This window comes from Zingiber officinale, chromosome 2A (assembly GCF_018446385.1).
Source record: "Zingiber officinale cultivar Zhangliang chromosome 2A, Zo_v1.1, whole genome shotgun sequence".
Lineage (NCBI taxonomy): Eukaryota > Viridiplantae > Streptophyta > Magnoliopsida > Zingiberales > Zingiberaceae > Zingiber > Zingiber officinale.
The window spans coordinates 150034427-150054945 of record NC_055988.1 but is presented as its reverse complement, the minus strand read 5'-3'; positions in this window follow the sequence as shown (position 1 = coordinate 150054945).

Genomic DNA, 20519 nt, shown 5'->3' with positions numbered 1-20519 from the left:
CAAAACCTTTTAAGGAAAGCTAATATTTATTTCCTTAAATAACTCTATGTTAACCAAAAAGAACAATCGAATCACAAATTCGAAAAAGAAGAAAACACAAAATCGAAAAAAAAACTATTTCAAAAACTCTAGAATCATATGTCGCTTGTGTTTGGTATTTCCATAAATAACTATACAAAGAAAACTAGTATGATGCGAAAAATAATTACTAGTTATACCTTTCTTTGTAAGCAAAATAACCTCTTGATCTTCTACCGTATTCCTCTTCTTATCTCGGACGTTGTGTGGGCAACGATTTTCCGAGACGAGAACCACCAAGCTCCTTCTTCTCCAAGCTAGATTCGACCACCATTAATTCTCCATGAGAAGTATGCTGGTTGCTACCCGGAAAACCTAAAGGTTCCACTGTACAAAAATTTTGTACAAATGTCTGAACCTTTTCCTAGCTACCATGTGTTCTTTTAAATTAAATTTTGGATCGCCTGCGGAACTTAACACGTTTGATCCAAAACTTAATCTATTCGTTCTTTTAGGTTTTGACTTGGGTCTCCTGCGGAACTTAACACGTTCGACCCAAATCACCTTAAGTTATTAATTCCATTAAATATTAATTTCCATAATTGGTTCCCAGTACTGACGTGGCGAGGCACATGACCTTCTTGGATATGGGAGCAACCACCACCGACTAGACAAAACCTTTTATGGAAAACTAATATTTAATTTCCTAAAATAACTTTAGGTTAACCGAAAAGAACAATCAAATCACAAGGAAAAGAAAAACAAAAGAACACTATATCGAAAACAAATTCGAAACTCTAGAATCGTATGCCTCTTGTATTTAGTATTATTTCCAAAAGTAACTAGTATGATGCGGAAAAAAAAAATTACTAGTTATACCTTTTAGAAAAACCTCTTGATCTTCTACCGTATTCCTCTTCTAACCTCGGACGTTGTGTGGGCAACGATCTTCCGAGATGAGAACCACCAAGCACCTTCTTCTTCCTTGCAAGTTTCGGCCATCAAAACTTCTTCTAGGATGAAGAGATTCGGCCACCACCACCATGCTCCAAGGGATGCTAGAAACAAAGCTTTCTTTCTCTCCTTCTTCTTCTTCTTCTTCTCTAAACTTGATCCGGCCACCATATGAGTCTCCACAAGAAGGATGAGGTTCGGCCATCAAAGAGAAGAAAGGAGGAGAGGATGGCCGGCCACACCAAGGAAGAAAAAGAGAGAGGAAAAATAATAGAGTTGTTCACCATAAAGGCACCTCTACCCTCTCTTTTATAATCCTTGGCCTTGGCAAATAAGGAAATTTAAATAAAAATTTCCTTAATTCTTTTGCCATTGATAAGGAAAATTTAAAAATAATTTGTTCCCATCAACAATATGGCCGACCACTTTAAACCAAGCAAAGGAAATTTAATTCAATCAAGAATTAAATCTTTCCTAATTTATTTCCGGAAATTTTATAAAAAATTTCTCTAATAATTTTCCCTTCATGATGGTCAATAAAAAGGAAATTTTATAAATTAAAATATTTCTTTTAAACATGTGGATAAAAAGAAAGTTAAAATTAAAATCTCTTCCAATCTACAAATAAGGAAAGATATCTAATCTTTTCTTAATCCTTGTAGAAGCTTTATAAAAGAGATATTTAATTTTTAAACTCTCTTTTTAAATCATGAACATGATTAAAAGGAAAGTTTTTACCAAAATTAAAATCAACCTTTTAATCTACAAATAAGGAAAGAAATTTAACTCTTCTCTTAATCTTTTGTAGAATCTTATAAAAGGAAAGATTTAAATTTTTAAACTCTCTTTTAAATCATGTTATCCACATAAGAAAATTTTTAAAAAATAAAATTCTTTTTTATTTTAATAGGGCCGACCACCTAAGCTTGAGTTCAAGCTAGGGCCGGCCACATGAATTCACCCATGAACCAAAACATGGCCGGCCCTAGCTTGGTCTCCAAGCTAGCTTGGCCGACCCCCTATGGGATGGGTAAGAAGGTGGGTATAGGTGGGTATAGTACTCTATAATTAAGAGGCTACGATAGGGACCGAGAGGAGGAATTGGTTTTGGTCTCCCGATAAAATTAAGCATCCCGTGTTCGCCCCGAACACACAACTTAATTTTATCAATAATAATTCATTCCACTAGAGAATTATTATTGAACTACCGCGCCAATCCCAAATTATATTTTTGGGCTCCTTCTTATTATGAGTGTGTTAGTCTCCCTGTGTTTAAGATAACAAATGTCCACTAATTAAGTAAGTTACTGACAACTCACTTAATTAATATCTAGTTCCAAGAATAGTACCATTTAACTTCATTGTCATGTCGGACTAAGTCCACCTGCAGGGTTTAACATGACAATCCTTATGAGCTCCTCTTGGGGACATTCTCAACCTAGTATCTCTAGGACACAGTTTCCTTCTATAATCAACAACACACACTATAAGTGATACCATTTCCCAACTTATCGGGCTTATTGATTCATCGAACTAAATCTCACCCATTGATAAATTAAAGAAATAAATATCAAATATATGTGCTTGTTATTATATTAGGATTAAGAGCACACACTTCCATAATAACCGAGGTCTTTGTTTCTTTATAAAATCAGTATAAAAGAAGCGACCTCAAATGGTCCTACTCAATACACTCTAAGTGTACTAGTGTAATTATACAGTCAAGATAAACTGATACCTAATTACACTACGACCTTCTAATGGTTTGTTTCTTTCCATTTTGGTCGTGAGCTACTGTTTATAATTTATAAGGTACTGATAACATGATCCTCTGTGTGTGACACCACACACCATGTTATCTACAATATAAATTAATTGAACAACTACATTTATCACAAATGTAGACATTTGACCAATGTGATTCTTATTTCTAGATAAATGTTTATACCAAAAGCTAGGCTTTTAGTATACACTCTAACAATCTCCCACTTATACTAAAAGACTAAGCTGCCATATCTGCTGCCATACATCTGATTCCCATCCCTTCAACATGCCCATCAAAAGCTCTTGCCTTAAGGACCTTAGTGAAAGGATCTATAGGTCATCACCTGATGCAATCTAGGCAGCAACAACTTCTCCTCGTTTATACGATTCCTCGTATTGGGTGGTACTTGCGCTCTATTGTGTTTACTTGCCTTATAGACTTATGGTTTCTTCGAGTTTGCTACTGCACCAACATTATTACAATAAATTGTAATAATTTTTGGACAAACCAGAAATCATATCTAAGTCTATCTTGAGGTTATTGAGTCATTCAGCTTTTATGGCTACCTCAGAGGCTTGCCATATACTAAGCTTCTATGGTGGAGTCCAGAAAAACACCTATGCTTATCACTCTTCCATAGTTATGACTTTACCTCCTAAAGTAAACACAAAACCCCGAGGTTGACTTATTATTGTCCCTATCCGATTGGAAGTCAAAATCCATGCAACCCACAAGGACTAAATTAACTGCCTTGTAAGCTAGCATATAATCTCTAGTGCCTCTAAGGTACTACAATATATGCTTTACTGCAGTCCACTGTCCTTGTCCAGGGTTACTTTGATATCTGCTAACTATGCCCTTGGCAAAACAGATTTCTGATCTCGTGCATAGCATACATTAGGCTTCCAACACCCGTAGCATAAAGAACTGCCTTTATTTCCTTTATCTCCTTTGAAGTCTACAGAGACATATCTTTAGATAAAGTTACTCCATCCTGAAAAGGTAAGAAACCTTTCTTGGAGTTTTGTATGCTTAAAACAAGCAAGGATTTTTCCGATGTATGAAGCTTGGGATAAGTAAATTATTCTTTTCTTGTGATCCCTTATTACTTTGATCTCAAGAATATATACATTCTCCCAAGTCCTTTATATCGAATTGTTTGGACAACCATACCCTTACTTCTGATAACATTTTGATATTGTTTCCAACTACCAAAAATGTTATCTAAGTATAGTACAAGAAATACCACCACGTTTCCATCACATCTTTTGTATACACAAGACTTAACCGGTTACTAAATCCATAGATCTGGATTACTTTGATAAACCGAATGTTCCAAGACCTTGAAGCTTTGCCTCAGTCTATAGACTAATTGAGCTTCCACACAAGATGCTCTTAGCCCTTTGCAATGAACCCTTCTGGTTGCTTTATATGGATGTTTTCTTCAAGACTTCCATTAAGGAATGCTGTCTTGACATCCACTTGCCAAATAGATAAAAGAATCCGGATAGACTTAAGCATGGCTACCAGTGAAAAAGTTTCCTTTTTCATCTAGCCTTGCTTTGAAAGTTTCTACCTTCCTGTCTATCCCTCTTTTCCTAATATAGACCTTTTTACACCCAAAGGCTTTTATACCATTTGGTGGTTCTATAAGCTTCCAGATTTTATTAGAATACATATATTCTAATTCTGTTATTCATTACTTTTTGCCAAGATATTGCATCTTTATCTTGGAGTGCTTCGTCATATGTCCGGAGATCAGGTTCATGTCCTCCAGGGATCGAGTCCAAAAACTCTCCCAAAACATAAATCTTTTTAGGTTGCCTAACAACCCTCCCACTACGATGAGGCACTTTCTGTAATTGTGTATCATTTGTGATACGTGTTGCAGTTTCTTGTGATATTTCATCTTGTACAGTTGGTACTAGATTAGACATGTCCTTTATTATTTCCTTAAGAACAAATTTACTTATGAGCATGAGGTTTATTACATAGTCCTTTTCTAAAAATCGGTTATTGATGCTAACAATAACCTTCTGATTTTTAAGATTATAAACCTACTTTCATTTCTCTAGGATAACCCACAAACAAGTGAATTCCTGTCCAACTTATCATTGTCTCTCTTCAGCATATGTGATGGACTACCCGAATCCGAATATGCTTCAAAATAGGCTTACACCTATTCAGCAATTCTATATGAGTAGAGAGTTCTGACTTTGGAAGGTACTATGTTCACTTCCGTTTCCAGAGTATATCCTTAAAATGAATTTGGTAATTTTCTAAATAACTCATCATCAATCTACTTATTTCCATAAGAGTCCTATACCTTCCTTTTTCTACACCATTCTGTTGGGATATACCTAGGTGTAGTTAGTTGGGATTGAATCCCTACTTCTGATAAGTGACTCCTAAATTCTCCCAAGAGGTACTTGCCTGTAACGACCACCCTCCTTACTACTACTCTGAGGGTGACCGCTACTGATTCTACTAACTACTGTACTACTTACTTTAAGACCAGAGATATTTTAAACTATTGGAAAACATATCATATATCAGAACATGCCTCTAATTAGTAGCATAAAATTTCTTGATACATTTTTTTTTTCTTTCATAAGATAAAAGAACTCCTACAGATTTAATCCTCACGGCAGAATAAAACTCCAGCAGTAGCACATGAATACGGAATACTAGCATATCACTTCACCCTTCTAATAAAGGTTGCAAACTATAATCAATTAGGGACTCACGGCAGTCCAAAATAAATGATGAGTTCACTACTTCACAGCCGATTTAGGTTTCCAGCAGTAATAAAAGAAAAACCGAGCATAGGAAAACAAGTGTAACACATGAATACAGAATAAAACTTCATGAATGCAGGAAATTCCTAGCTATTCATATATATCAACTCACTGCAATTGAAATAATTTCACTGCGGTAGAAGTAAATCATGTGACAGTTTCCATTTAAGCAAAATTCATATAGAATACTAACATTCACATAAGACTACTAAGCATTTAAAAACAAAACTGAACTTCAATTGCAACTCCTTTCCATAAAACAATCCTATAGGATACTAGCATACATGTGAGGCTACTGTGCAATCAAATCCGAACTTCCAGCAGATTTATCTTTCCAGAAATTAAACATTCCAGCAGAGTATAAAGAAGTAATGAACTTAGCATTACAATCAAATCCGAACTTCCAGCAGATTTATCTTTCCAGAAATTAGACATTCCAGCAGAGTATAAAGAAGTAATGAACTTAGCATTTAACCATTATTTGATTCTAACACATAAATGAAGTAATTTAAAACACAACTTAGCATTTCAGATTAATTCTCTTTTTGCAGAAAATAAAAGAACACTAGCAGGTATAACAATTCAGCAAGACTCCCAAGCTTCCATAAACAGCCACCACACACACACCATCAATGTCTCCTTGTCGCCTTCTTCTAGGCCACTTTAGCCTTTCCTTTATTTTTATCCATATCTGCAGTAGGAGGAAAAAGTAGTATCTATAAGCTAAAAGCTTAGTAAGTGCTTTCTACTCACAAAATCCGATAAGGAATGCATAAGCATAAATGAAAACAGGGAGTACATACTCAACATGAAAATAGCAATATAGAACTACATCCTGCATCTCTAAAGGAAACAACCATTTAACTTGCTAGAATTTGCAACTGAGATAAAAGAACTTGTTCTGTTTGTTTCCAAATTAATACTTTTATACTTTAAAATAATATTCAACTTTACTTGGGCCCGGCATTGTACCACTTTGCGCGCCTTTCTTAATGAGAATTGAGGTAGCTAATCCCAAAACCATTAAGACACTTCTAGACCTTATGTCTAGGGGCAACTTGGAGCCCATCCCTTGGACCTTGTGTCCGGTACATGCCCTTTAAAAGTAAAATACTTTTCTTTATATCCTTCTTTAAATACTTCTTCTAATAAAATGCCTTGGCATTTATCTAAGCACTTAGTGTGCTTTGATTCTAAATTCTGAAATTCAAGATCAGATTGTGACTTAGTATTGCTTTACTTGTACTTCTTTCATTTATATACATTATACAAGGGGTTCTAGAACCATATTCCACTGATGTATAAAAGTATATATTCAAAACAAAGCTCAACAGCAATAAAACTACTTGATCATAGTAAATGAATTTGGTCAAGCCCACGGCAGCAACAAATTTCGAACAGCAAGATTGTAAAACCAACTTATTTCTGAACCTTAACAGTCCTTTGATCATGCTGTGACTTGAGGGAAATATGACTACTTAAACATGCTTGAAATGTAAGGTAAATACATTTAAATTAACATGTTGTAACACTCAAGGAAAACATTCTGTCCGTGCTCAAGAAAACATTCTGTCCGTGCTAAAAGTATCAAAGGAACATGATCCTAGTCTTAAACCGAATTGTTAAAGCAAGGCTTGGAATCAAAACCATATGCTAGAATGAAAAACTGCTCTTATTCATTACACAACAACAAAACGCAAACGAAAACCCCGAGAGCTACTCCTACCGCAGGTGAGAAGCACTTACCTTGGGTTCTTGAACTTACAACCGAAGGGGAAGTGCTCTACGGTTTGGATGAAGTGAAGGTCTCGGCGATCCCTTCCTATCCGCGTGTTCTCCTTGACGAGGAGACCATGAATCCGCGAACAACTCCCGAAAAGAAGTCCTCGCCGGCCGCCGGAAACGAGTCCTAGTGCCGTCGCCCCTTTTTCGCCCGAGAAAGAAAATCGCGCCGTCGGGAGAGAAAAGAGAGGAAAACTTAGGTTTAGGTCACGGTAAACACTTAACCCCTTTATAACTTAGTTTTAAATTCGATTCCAACTATGCTTAAATCTATTTCTCTCCATACTAGGTTAATAAAACACGCGCAGTCCAGTTGGTTAGTCGGCTCTCAACCAAACCAAGGGTCTAGGCTTCGAATCCTTATCCGCGCACCTTTTATTTTCAAAGTTTATTTTCGGTTTCTAAAATATCGCTTAACTATGCTATAAACTTAATTCTTTCCTTATAAGGTTAACAAAAACCTTGTAGCTCAGCTGGTTGGGCTGGGTTCGGCTGAGATTCGGTTCGGGTCAAGGTCTTGGGTTCGAGTCTCCCCTTCAACGTTTTTTATCAAAAACTTTTTTTTTTTTGTAACTCTACTAAACGACCTCCAAAAATTGCATAAAAATACTCTAAAAATTCCTAAAAATCCCTAGAATATTTTAAAAGCATTTTCAGACATTTTCAAAGATATTTAGAACTCAAAGTAAGGAGAATTGGGTCGTTACAACTCCCCATACCTTATAAAAAGTTCGTCCTCGAACTTAGAATAGTTCTGGATATTTCTGCCTCATACTGTCCTCTCGTTCCCAAGTGACTTCCTCGTGCTTCTGGTTCTGCCAGACGACCTTCACCAGTGGCACTTCTTTGTTCCTTAACCTCTTGACTGCTCTATCCACTATCTGTGTAGGTCTACTCTCATAACTAAGATCCTCTTGGATCTGCACTGACTGAGGCTCAATCACTTGGCTAGGGTCATGGAGACACTTCTTTAACATGGAGACATGAAACACATTGTGTATTGCTGACATGTCTTGTGGTAAGTCCAGTCTGTAAGCTACTTTCCCAATCCTCTCTATGATCAGGTAAGGTCCTACATAGCGAGGACTTAATTTGCCCTTCTTGCCAAATCTCATCACTCCCTTCATAGGAGCGACCTTGAGGAAAACTGAATCTCCTACTTGAAATTCCAATGGCCTTCGGCGTGTGTCAGCATAACTCTTCTATCTGCTCTGGGCAATCTCAATTCTTTGTCTGATCTTCTGAATGGCCTGAGTGGTCTCATCTATCAGCTCTGTCTGAATACCCAGCTCTACCTCCATTTCTTTTCTTTCACCTGCTTCTTGCCAGCATATAGGTGATCTGCACTTTCTACCATACAACGCCTCATATGGTGCCATCTTGATGGTAGCCTGATAGCTATTGTTGTAGGCAAACTCAGCTAAGCACAGATACTTGCACCAACTGCCTTTAAAATCTAGTGCACAAGCCCTGAGCATATCTTCTAGGATCTGATTTACTCGCTCTGTCTGTCCATCAGTCTGAGGATGGAAGGCTGTGCTGAACTTGAGCTTGGTGCCTAGTGCAGTCTGTACACACTCCCAAAAGTGAGAGGTGAAGCGCCCATCTCTATCAGAAATAATAGATTTGGGAACTCCGTGAAGTCTGATCACCTCTTTAACATACAGCTGTGCTAACTGCTCTATAGAGTGAGACACTTTGATGGCTAGAAAATGAGCAGACTTGGTCAATCTGTCCACTATCACCCATATCGCATCATATCCATTTGTGGTTCTTGGGAGACCTGTTATGAAGTCCATGGATATGTCTTCCCACTTCCACTCTGGTATTGGAAGAGGTTGTAAAACTCCTCCTGGTCTCTGGTGTTCTGCTTTGACTCTCTGACATGTACTTACATATTTAGCTACATCTCTTTGAGTCCGGACCACCGGAACTTCTGCTTTCACGTCTGGTACATCTTGGTAGAACCGGGATGCATAGAATGCGTACTATGGGCCTCTTCTAAAATTCTCTTTCTCGACTCTTCATCATTGGGAACACAAAGGCGATTTCCGATAAAGAATTCCACTCGAAACTTTGAATTTCCTTCTTCTTGTATTCCTTGCTTGATCTTTTGGATATCCGGATCTTCACTTTGCTTTTTCTGTATATCCTCAAGGGGTTGACTCTAGGGTCAATGCGAAAGTTGCCCATAAATAATTTCAAGTCCGAAATCTGACAACTCCTTCTGTAGTGGCAGGGCTAATGATGATAAGGACATCAAGGATGCACTGGACTTTCTGCTTAGTGCATCTGCCACTTTATTAGCTTTACCTGGGTGGTAGAGGATTTCACAGTCATAATCTTTGACCAACTCTAGCCACCTGCGCTGTCTCATGTTTAAGTCCTTCTGAGTGAAGAAGTACTTAAGACTCTGATGATCTGTGAAGATTCTACACTGGACTCCATACAAATAGTGTCGCCAGAGTTTCAGTGCAAAGACCACAGCTGCCAGCTCAAGATCATGAGTGGGGTAGTTCTTTTCGTAGTCTTTGAGTTGTCTGGAAGCATAAGCTACAACTTTTCCTTCCTTCATGAGTACAGCTCCTAAGCCCATCTTGGAAGCATCACTGTAGATGTCAAAACTCTTGTCATCCTCTGGAACAGTCAATATAGGAGCACTGGTCAGTCTCCTCTTGAGTTCTTGAAAACTCTGCTCACACTTATCTGACCATTCAAACTTCTTGTCCTTCCTGGTGAGGGCTGTAAGTGGAGAGGCTATCCTGGAAAAGTCCTCCACAAATTTCCTGTAGTACCCAGCTAAACCAAGGAAGCTTCTGATCTCCCTGGCATTCTTGGGTCTCTTCCAGTTGCTGACCGCTTCTACTTTGGCTGGATCTACCTGAATACCTTCTTTTGAAACAATGTGACCTAGAAATGCCACCTGTTCCAACCAGAACTTGCACTTTGAGAATTTAGCATAAAGTTGCTTTTGTTGAAGGGTCTGCAGAACTATTCTCAAGTGCGTGTCATGCTCCTCTGAAGTTCTGGAATAGACTAGAATGTCGTCTATGAACACAATGACAAACTTGTCGAGGTATTCTCTGAACACTCTATTCATCAAGTCCATGAAGACTGCAGGTGCATTAGTCACACCAAAAGGCATGACCACGAATTCATAGTGTCCATATCTGGTCCTGAAAGCAGTTCTGGGTATATCACTCTCCTTCACTTTTAACTGATGGTACCCAGAGCGCAGATCTATCTTGGAGAATACTGTTGCCCCTTTCAATTGATCAAATAAATCATCGATCCTGGGCAGTGGATACCTGTTCTTGATAGTCACTTGATTCAGAGCTCTATAATCTATGCACATCCGCATAGATCCATCCTTCTTCTTGACAAACAACACAGAGCTCCCATGGTGAGTGACTAGGGATGAAACCCTTGTCAAGTAGCTCCTGAAGTTGCTCTTGTAACTCTTTTAGCTCTGCTGGAGACATGCGATATGGAGCTTTGAAATTGGACCGTACCAGGAACCAATTCAATCTCTGTTGGGAGGTAGTCCAGTAGCTCTTCCGGGAATACCTCGGATACTCAGACTACCCGAACTTCCTCCTGCTTAGGTCTTTCTTCTTCTTGCACTCACAATGAATGCAAGAAAACCAACACACCCTTTAGCTAACATCCGGTGAGTGTGAGAGAAGAGAGGAATTTCGGGTCTTCCTTTGGCACTCCTGTAAATTCAAAGGATGGTTCACCTTCCGACTAAAGATTACTTTTCTTCTGCGGCAGTCAACTATACTTGCTGAGGAAATCCATACCCAAAATGATATCGAAATCCTGCATAGCGAGGACTACCAGATTAACACATAGCTCTCGGTCTGAAATTCTGACTGGTACAGACCGAAGCCACTGACTAGATTCCATGACTTCCCCAGAAGGTAGGGTTGTCAGGAACTTGGAATTTATGCTTTCTGTAGGTACCTGTAATTCTTTGGCAAAAGGTATGGATACAAAAGAATGGGTCGCCCCAGTATCAAATAGTGCAGTAGCTATATGCTGAAAAATAACTACTTGACCTGTTACGACCGTGGAGGCACTAGCAGCTTCCTCTTTGGTAAGGGAGAATACTCTGGCATTGTCAAAGGCTGGAATTGGTGGAGCTTCCAACCTTCCTTGACTGATCTGAGGTCCTTCCAGAGTTGCAGGCATATAATGTAGTTGAGGCTTGGCTCCATATTGTATTGGCTGTGGCTGAGGTGCTTTGAACTTGTTAGGACACTGTTTGGCCATGTGTCCTTCTTGACCACAAGAATAACATCCAGTCTTACCCAAGAGGCAGGCTCCTGGATGTGTTCTCCCACATTTGGGACAGGGAAGGAGCTTAGTCTGTTTGGTTTCTGGTCCTCCCTTCTGGTTACTTCCTGAATCCCACTGCTTCCTTTTAGTACCCTTGCCTTTCCAGTTCTGATTATTTGACTGGGGTTTCTGATTTCCCCAGTCTTGGTCTCCATCTTGATTGGCTTGTGTTGCTCTCTTTGTGCCTTCATGCCGCCTGTAGTGCTCACTACTAAGGCTCTCTTGACCAACTCTTCTCCATGGGTGATGAGTCCCATCGCCACATTAAGTGATATCACAGTGCTCAAGATTCGAGCATTAGTCCGACTCGCTCCTTCTCTGTACTTACTAGTTCAGGCGAGATGAGCTAGCCTCTGAATCTTTTAACCGCTTCCTCTACCGGCAGACCCGTCTGAACTCCATAAACTCCTCGTAGTGCTTGTTGGTGATCTTTTGGCGAAAGAACTGTAGAATTCTGTCTCAAAATCAATCCATTTCATCCGATTGATTGCCCTCTTGCTTTGACTCTCTCCCACCACATGCGTGCCTCAGGCATAAGGAGGCACACTTGACCTTCTCGACTTCGCCAGCCAAGAAGCTCCATGGTGCTCTCGGTGTCTTGAACCAAGCCCGGCATCCTGTGGCTCAATCGTGCCCGAGCTCTCGGTTTCGGCCACCATGATAAGGTAAGCTTCTTGTCTCGGGTGCCGTGGACGACTGGTAGTGGTGGAACCTCGCCACATCGAGTCTCCACGCCATCGCTTGAGGAGTAGGAGGGATCGGTTGTTGATTTGCCATCAGATTGGCAATTACTTGCTGCTGCTCAGCTACTTGTTTCTGAAGTTGGGCAACAACTTCAGAAAGATTGGGCTCAGTTGAGCCTGGCCTCTCTTCCTCCTGAACTTGGTCCTCAGTATGAGCGGTACGGGGACGTCCTCTTCTCGACATCTAGTTAAACAAATAAGAAAATTTGATGATTTCTCTACCCTTTCTGAACATACCAATTTATATATTAAGAAAGGAAATAGCTAAAAGAATAAAACTCTTATCTTACTCATTCACTTATAACTATCAATCCATACTGCAAATAATAATGTAAATAAAGGAAAGTAATAAAGAAAGAACTTAAATACTTTCTTACTTGAAGACGGCAAGGTTGATGCTGATGTGTGTGTGTTGCTGGAAAATGGGTCTGCTCTGATACCAACTGTAACGACCACCCTCCTTACTACTACTCTGAGGGTGACCGCTACTGATTCTACTAACTACTGTACTACTTACTTTAAGACCAGAGATATTTTAAACTATTGGAAAACATATCATATATCAGAACATGCCTCTAATTAGTAGCATAAAATTTCTTGATACATTTTTTTTTCTTTCATAAGACAAAAGAACTCCTACAGATTTAATCCTCACGGCAGAATAAAACTCCAGCAGTAGCACATGAATACGGAATACTAGCATATCACTTCACCCTTCTAATAAAGGTTGCAAACTATAATCAATTAGGGACTCACGACAGTCCAAAATAAATGATGAGTTCACTACTTCATAGCCGATTTAGGTTTCCAGCAGTAATAAAAGAAAAACCGAGCATAGGAAAACAAGTGTAACACATGAATACAGAATAAAACTTCATGAATGCAGGAAATTCCTAGCTATTCATATATATCAACTCACTGCAATTGAAATAATTTCACTGCGGCAGAAGTAAATCATGTGACAGTTTCCATTTAAGCAAAATTCATATAGAATACTAACATTCACATAAGACTACTAAGCATTTAAAAAAACAAAACTGAACTTCAATTGCAACTCCTTTCCATAAAACAATCCTATAGGATACTAGCATACATGTGAGGCTACTGTGCAATCAAATCCGAACTTCCAGCAGATTTATCTTTCCAGAAATTAAACATTCCAGCAGAGTATAAAGAAGTAATGAACTTAGCATTACAATCAAATCCGAACTTCCAGCAGATTTATCTTTCCAGAAATTAGACATTCCAGCAGAGTATAAAGAAGTAATGAACTTAGCATTTAACCATTATTTGATTCTAACACATAAATGAAGTAATTTAAAACACAACTTAGCATTTCAGATTAATTCTCTTTTTGCAGAAAATAAAAGAACACTAGCAGGTATAACAATTCAGCAAGACTCCCAAGCTTCCATAAACAACCACCACACACACACCATCAATGTCTCCTTGTCGCCTTCTTCTAGGCCACTTTAGCCTTTCCTTTATTTTTATCCATATCTGTAGTAGGAGGAAAAAGTAGTATCTATAAGCTAAAAGCTTAGTAAGTGCTTTCTACTCACAAAATCCGATAAGGAATGCATAAGCATAACTGAAAACAGGGAGTACATACTCAACATGAAAATAGCAATATAGAACTACATCCTGCATCTCTAAAGGAAACAACCATTTAACTTGCTAGAATTTGCAACTGAGATAAAAGAACTTGTTCTGTTTGTTTCCAATTTAATACTTTTATACTTTAAAACAATATTCAACTTTACTTGGGCCCGACATTGTACCACTTTGCGCGCCTTTCTTAATGAGAATTGAGGTAGCTAATCCCAAAACCATTAAGACACTTCTAGACCTTATGTCTAGGGGCAACTTGGAGCCCATCCCTTGGACCTTGTGTCCGGTACATGCCCTTTAAAAGTAAAATACTTTTCTTTATATCCTTCTTTAAATACTTCTTCTAATAAAATGCCTTGGCATTTATCTAAGCACTTAGTGTGCTTTGATTCTAAATTCTGAAATTCAAGATCAGATTGTGACTTAGTATTGCTTTACTTGTACTTCTTTCATTTATATACATTATACAAGGGGTTCTAGAACCATATTCCACTGATGTATAAAAGTATATATTCAAAACAAAGCTCAACAGCAATAAAACTACTTGATCATAGTAAATGAATTTGGTCAAGCCCACGGCAGCAACAAATTTCGAACAGCAAGATTGTAAAACCAACTTATTTCTGAACCTTAACAGTCCTTTGATCATGCTGTGACTTGAGGGAAATATGACTACTTAAACATGCTTGAAATGTAAGGTAAATACATTTAAATTAACATGTTGTAACACTCAAGGAAAACATTCTGTCCGTGCTCAAGAAAACATTCTGTCCGTGCTAAAAGTATCAAAGGAACATGATCCTAGTCTTAAACCGAATTGTTAAAGCAAGGCTTGGAATCAAAACCATATGCTAGAATGAAAAACTGCTCTTATTCATTACACAACAACAAAACGCAAACGAAAACCCCGAGAGCTACTCCTACCGCAGGTGAGAAGCACTTACCTTGGGTTCTTGAACTTACAACCGAAGGGGAAGTGCTCTACGGTTTGGATGAAATGAAGGTCTCGGTGATCCCTTCCTATCCGCGTGTTCTCCTTGACGAGGAGACCACGAATCCGCGAACAACTCCCGGAAAGAAGTCCTCGCCGACCGCCGGAAACGAGCCCTAGCGCCGTCGCCCCTTTTTCGCCCGAGAAAGAAAATCGCGCCGTCGGGAGAGAAAAGAGAGGAAAACTTAGGTTTAGGTCACGGTAAACACTTAACCCCTTTATAACTTAGTTTTAAATTCGATTCCAACTATGCTTAAATCTATTTCTCTCCATACTAGGTTAATAAAACACGCGCAGTCCAGTTGGTTAGTCGGCTCTCAACCAAACCAAGGGTCTAGGCTTCGAATCCTTATCCGCGCACCTTTTATTTTCAAAGTTTATTTTCGGTTTCTAAAATATCGCTTAACTATGCTATAAACTTAATTCTTTCCTTATAAGGTTAACAAAAACCTTGTAGCTCAGCTGGTTGGGCTGGGTTCGGCTGAGATTTGGTTCGGGTCAAGGTCTTGGGTTCGAGTCTCCCCTTCAACGTTTTTTATCAAAAACTTTTTTTTTTTTGTAACTCTACTAAACGACCTCCAAAAATTGCATAAAAATACTCTAAAAATTCCTAAAAATCCCTAGAATATTTTAAAAGCATTTTCAGACATTTTCAAAGATATTTAGAACTCAAAGTAAGGAGAATTGGGTCGTTACAACTCCCCATACCTTATAAAAAGTTCGTCCTCGAACTTAGAATAGTTCTGGATATTTCTGCCTCATACTGTCCTCTCGTTCCCAAGTGACTTCCTCGTGCTTCTGGTTCTGCCAGACGACCTTCACCAGTGGCACTTCTTTGTTCCTTAGCCTCTTGACTGCTCTATCCACTATCTGTGTAGGTCTACTCTCATAACTAAGATCCTCTTGGATCTGCACTGACTGAGGCTCAATCACTTGGCTAGGGTCATGGAGACACTTCTTTAACATGGAGACATGAAACACATTGTGTATTGCTGACATGTCTTGTGGTAAGTCCAGTCTGTAAGCTACTTTCCCAATCCTCTCTATGATCAGGTAAGGTCCTACATAACGAGGACTTAATTTGCCCTTCTTGCCAAATCTCATCACTCCCTTCATAGGAGCGACCTTGAGGAAAACTGAATCTCCTACTTGAAATTCCAATGGCCTTCGGCGTGTGTCAGCATAACTCTTCTATCTGCTCTGGGCAATCTCAATTCTTTGTCTGATCTTGAATGGCCTGAGTGGTCTCATCTATCAGCTCTGTCTGAATACCCGCTCTACCTCCATTTCTTTTCTTTCACCGCTTCTTGCCAGCATATAGGTGATCTGCACTTTCTGCCATACAACGCCTCATATGGTGCCATCTTGATGGTAGCCTGATAGCTATTGTTGTAGGCAAACTCAGCTAAGCACAGATACTTGCACCAACCGCCTTTAAAATCTAGTGCACAAGCCCCGAGTATATCTTCTAGGATCTGATTTACTCGCTCTGCCTATCCATCGATCCGAGGATGGAAGGCTGTGCTGAACTTGAGCTTGGTGCCTAGTGCATTCTCCCAAAAGTGAGAGGTGAAGCGCCCATCTCTATCAGAAATAATAGATTTGGGAACTCCGTGAAGTCTGATCACCTCTTTAACATACAACTGTGCTAACTGCTCTATAGAGTGAGACACTTTGATGGCTAGAAAATGAGCAGACTTGGTCAATCTGTCCACTATCACCCATATCGCATCATATCCATTTGTGGTTCTTGGGAGACCTGTTATGAAGTCCATGGATATGTCTTCCCACTTCCACTCGGTATTGGAAGAGGTCTCTGGTGTTCTGCTTTGACTCTCTGACATGTCAGGCAGGTACTGACATATTTAGCTACATCTCTTTTGAGTCCAGACCACCAGAACTTCTGTTTCACGTCCTGGTACATCTTGGTAGAACCAGGATGCATAGAATATGGCGTACTATGGGCCTCTTCTAAAATTCTCTTTCTCAGCTCTTCATCATTGGGAACACAAAGGTGATTTCCCTGATAAAGAATTCCACTGTCTGATACTCGAAATTCTGAATTTCCTTCTTCTTGTATTCCTTACTTGATCTTTTGGATATCTGGATCTTCGCTTTGCTTTTTCTGTATATCCTCAAGCAGGGTTGACTCTAGGGTCAATGCAGAAAGTTGCCCATAAATAATTTCAAGTCCGAAATCTGACAACTCCTTCTGTAGTGGCAGGGCTAATGATGATAAGGACATCAAGGATGCACTGGACTTTCTGCTTAGTGCATCTGCCACTTTATTAGCTTTACCTGGGTGGTAGAGGATTTCACAGTCATAATCTTTGACCAACTCTAGCCACCTGCGCTGTCTCATGTTTAAGTCCTTCTGAGTGAAGAAGTACTTAAGACTCTGATGATCTGTGAAGATTCTACACTGGACTCCATACAAATAGTGTCGCCAGAGTTTCAGTGCAAAGACCACAGCTGCCAGCTCAAGATCATGAGTGGGGTAGTTCTTTTCGTAGTCTTTGAGTTGTCTGGAAGCATAAGCTACAACTTTTCCTTCCTGCATGAGTACAGCTCCTAAGCCCATCTTGGAAGCATTACTGTAGATGTCAAAACTCTTGTCATCCTCTGGAACAGTCAATATAGGAGCACTGGTCAGTCTCCTCTTGAGTTCTTGAAAACTCTGCTCACACTTATCTGACCATTCAAACTTCTTGTCCTTCCTGGTGAGGGCTGTAAGTGGAGAGGCTATCCTGGAAAAGTCCTCCACAAATTTCCTATAGTACCCAGCTAAACCAAGGAAGCTTCTGATCTCCCTGGCATTCTTGGGTCTCTTCCAGTTGCTGACCGCTTCTACTTTGGCTGGATCTACCTGAATACCTTCTTTTGAAACAATGTGACCTAGAAATGCCACCTGTTCCAACCAGAACTCGCACTTTGAGAATTTAGCATAAAGTTGCTTTTGTTGAAGGGTCTGCAGAACTATTCTCAAGTGCGTGTCATGCTCCTCTGAAGTTCTGGAATAGACTAGAATGTCGTCTATGAACACAATGACAAACTTGTCGAGGTATTCTCTGAACACTCTATTCATCAAGTCCATGAAGACTGCAGGTGCATTAGTCACACCAAAAGGCATGACCACGAATTCATAGTGTCCATATCTGGTCCTGAAAGCAGTTCTGGGTATATCACTCTCCTTCACTTTTAACTGATGGTACCCAGAGCGCAGATCTATCTTGGAGAACACTGTTGCCCCTTTCAATTGATCAAATAAATCATCGATCCTGGGCAGTGGATACCTGTTCTTGATGGTCACTTGATTCAGAGCTCTATAATCTATGCACATCCACATAGATCCATCCTTCTTCTTGACAAACAACACAGGAGCTCCCCATGGTGAGTGACTAGGGCGTATGAAACCCTTGTCAAGTAGCTCCTGAAGTTGCTCTTGTAACTCTTTTAGCTGCTGGAGACATGCGATATGGAGCTTTTGAAATTGGACCGGTACCAGGAACCGTTCAATCTCAAACTCCACTTCTCTGTTGGGAGGTAGTCGGGAATACCTCCGGATACTCATAGACTACCCGAACTTCCTCCTGCTTAGGTCTTTCTTCTTCCTCTGTAACTCACAATGAATGCAAGAAAACCAACACACCCTTTAGCTAACATCCGGTGAGTGTGAGAGAAGAGAGGAATTTCGGGTCTTCCTCTTTGGCACTCATAAATTCAAAGGACGGTTCACCTTCCGGACTAAAGATTACTTTTCTTCTGCGGCAGTCCACGCACTGTACTTGCCGAGGAAATCCATACCCAAAATGATATCGAAATCCCGCATAGCGAGGACTACCAGATTAACACATAGCTCTCGGTCTGAAATTCTGACTAGATCGAAGCCACTGACTAGATTCCATGACTTCCCGGAAGGTAGGGTTGTCGAGAACTTGGAATTCATGCTTTCCTGTAATTCTTTGGCAAAAGGTATGGATACAAAAGAATGGGTCGCCCAAGATCAAATAGTGCTATATGATGAAAAATAACTACTTGACCAGTTACGACCGTGGAGGCCTTTTGTAAGGGAAAATACTCGGCATTGTCAAAGGTGGAATTGGTGGAGCTTCCAACCTTCCTTGACTGATCTGAGGTCCTTCCAGAGTTGCAGGCATATAATGTAGTTGAGGCTTGGCTCCATATTGTATTGGCTGTGGCTGGGGTGCTTTGAACTTGTTAGGACACTGTTTGGCCATGTGTCCTTCTTGACCACAAGAATAACATCCAGTCTTACCCAAGAGGCAGGCTCCTGGATGTGTTCTCCCACATTTGGGACAGGGAAGGAGCTTAGTCTGTTTGGTTTTTGGTCCTCCCTTCTGGTTACTTCCTGAATCCCACTGCTTTCTTTTAGTGCCCTTGCCTTTCCAGTTCTGATTATTTGACTGGGGTTTCTGATTTCCCCCAGTCTTGGTCTCCATCTTGATTGGCTTGTGTTGCTCTCTTTGTGCCTTCATGCTGCTCAGGTAGTGCTCAGCTACTAAGGCTCTACTGACCAACTCTTCTCCAGTCAGGGGCTGATGAGTCCCACTGCTCACATTAAGTGATATCACAGGCTTCAGCATTCTGAGCATTAGTCTGACTCGCTCCTTCTCTGTACTTACTAGTTCTGGGCAGAGACGAGCTAGCCTATTGAATCTTTTAACCCACTGCCGATCCCCGTCTGAACTCCATAAACTCCTCGTAGTGCTTGTTGGTGATCTTTGGCGAAAGAACTCGTCGTAGAATTGTCTCAAAATCAATCCATTTCATCCGATTGATTGCCCTCTTGCTTGACTCTCTCCCACCACTCCTGTTAGGCAGAAGGAGGCACACTTGACCTTCTCGACTGGCCACCAAGAAGCTCCATGGTGCTCTCGATGTCTTGAACCAAGCCTGGGCATCCTGTGGCTCAATCGTGCTCGAGAAGCTCTCGGTTTCAGACCGATAAGGTAAGCTTCTTGTCTGGGGTCTTGTGGCGACTGGTAGTGGTGGAACCTCGCCAGGAGTCTCCACGATCGCTTGAGGAGTAGGAGGGATCGTTGTTGATTTGCCATCGATTGGCAATTACTTGCCGCCACTACTTGTTTCCGGTTGGGCAACAACTTGAAAGATTGGGCTCGATTGAGCTGGCCTCTCTTCCTCCGAACTTGGTCCTCGATGCAGACGGGCGCCCTTCTCGACATCTAGTTAAACAAATAAGAAAATTTGATGATTTCTCTACCCTTTCTGAACATACCAATTTATATATTAAGAAAGGAAATAGCTAAAAGAATAAAACTCTTATCTTACTCATTCACTTATAACTATCAATCCATACTGCAAATAATAATGTAAATAAAGGAAAGTAATAAAGAAAGAACTTAAATACTTTCTTACTTGAAGACGGCAAGGTTGATGCTGATGTGTGTGTGTTGCTGGAAAATGGGTCTGCTCTGATACCAACTGTAACGACCACCCTCCTTACTACTACTCTGAGGGTGACCGCTACTGATTCT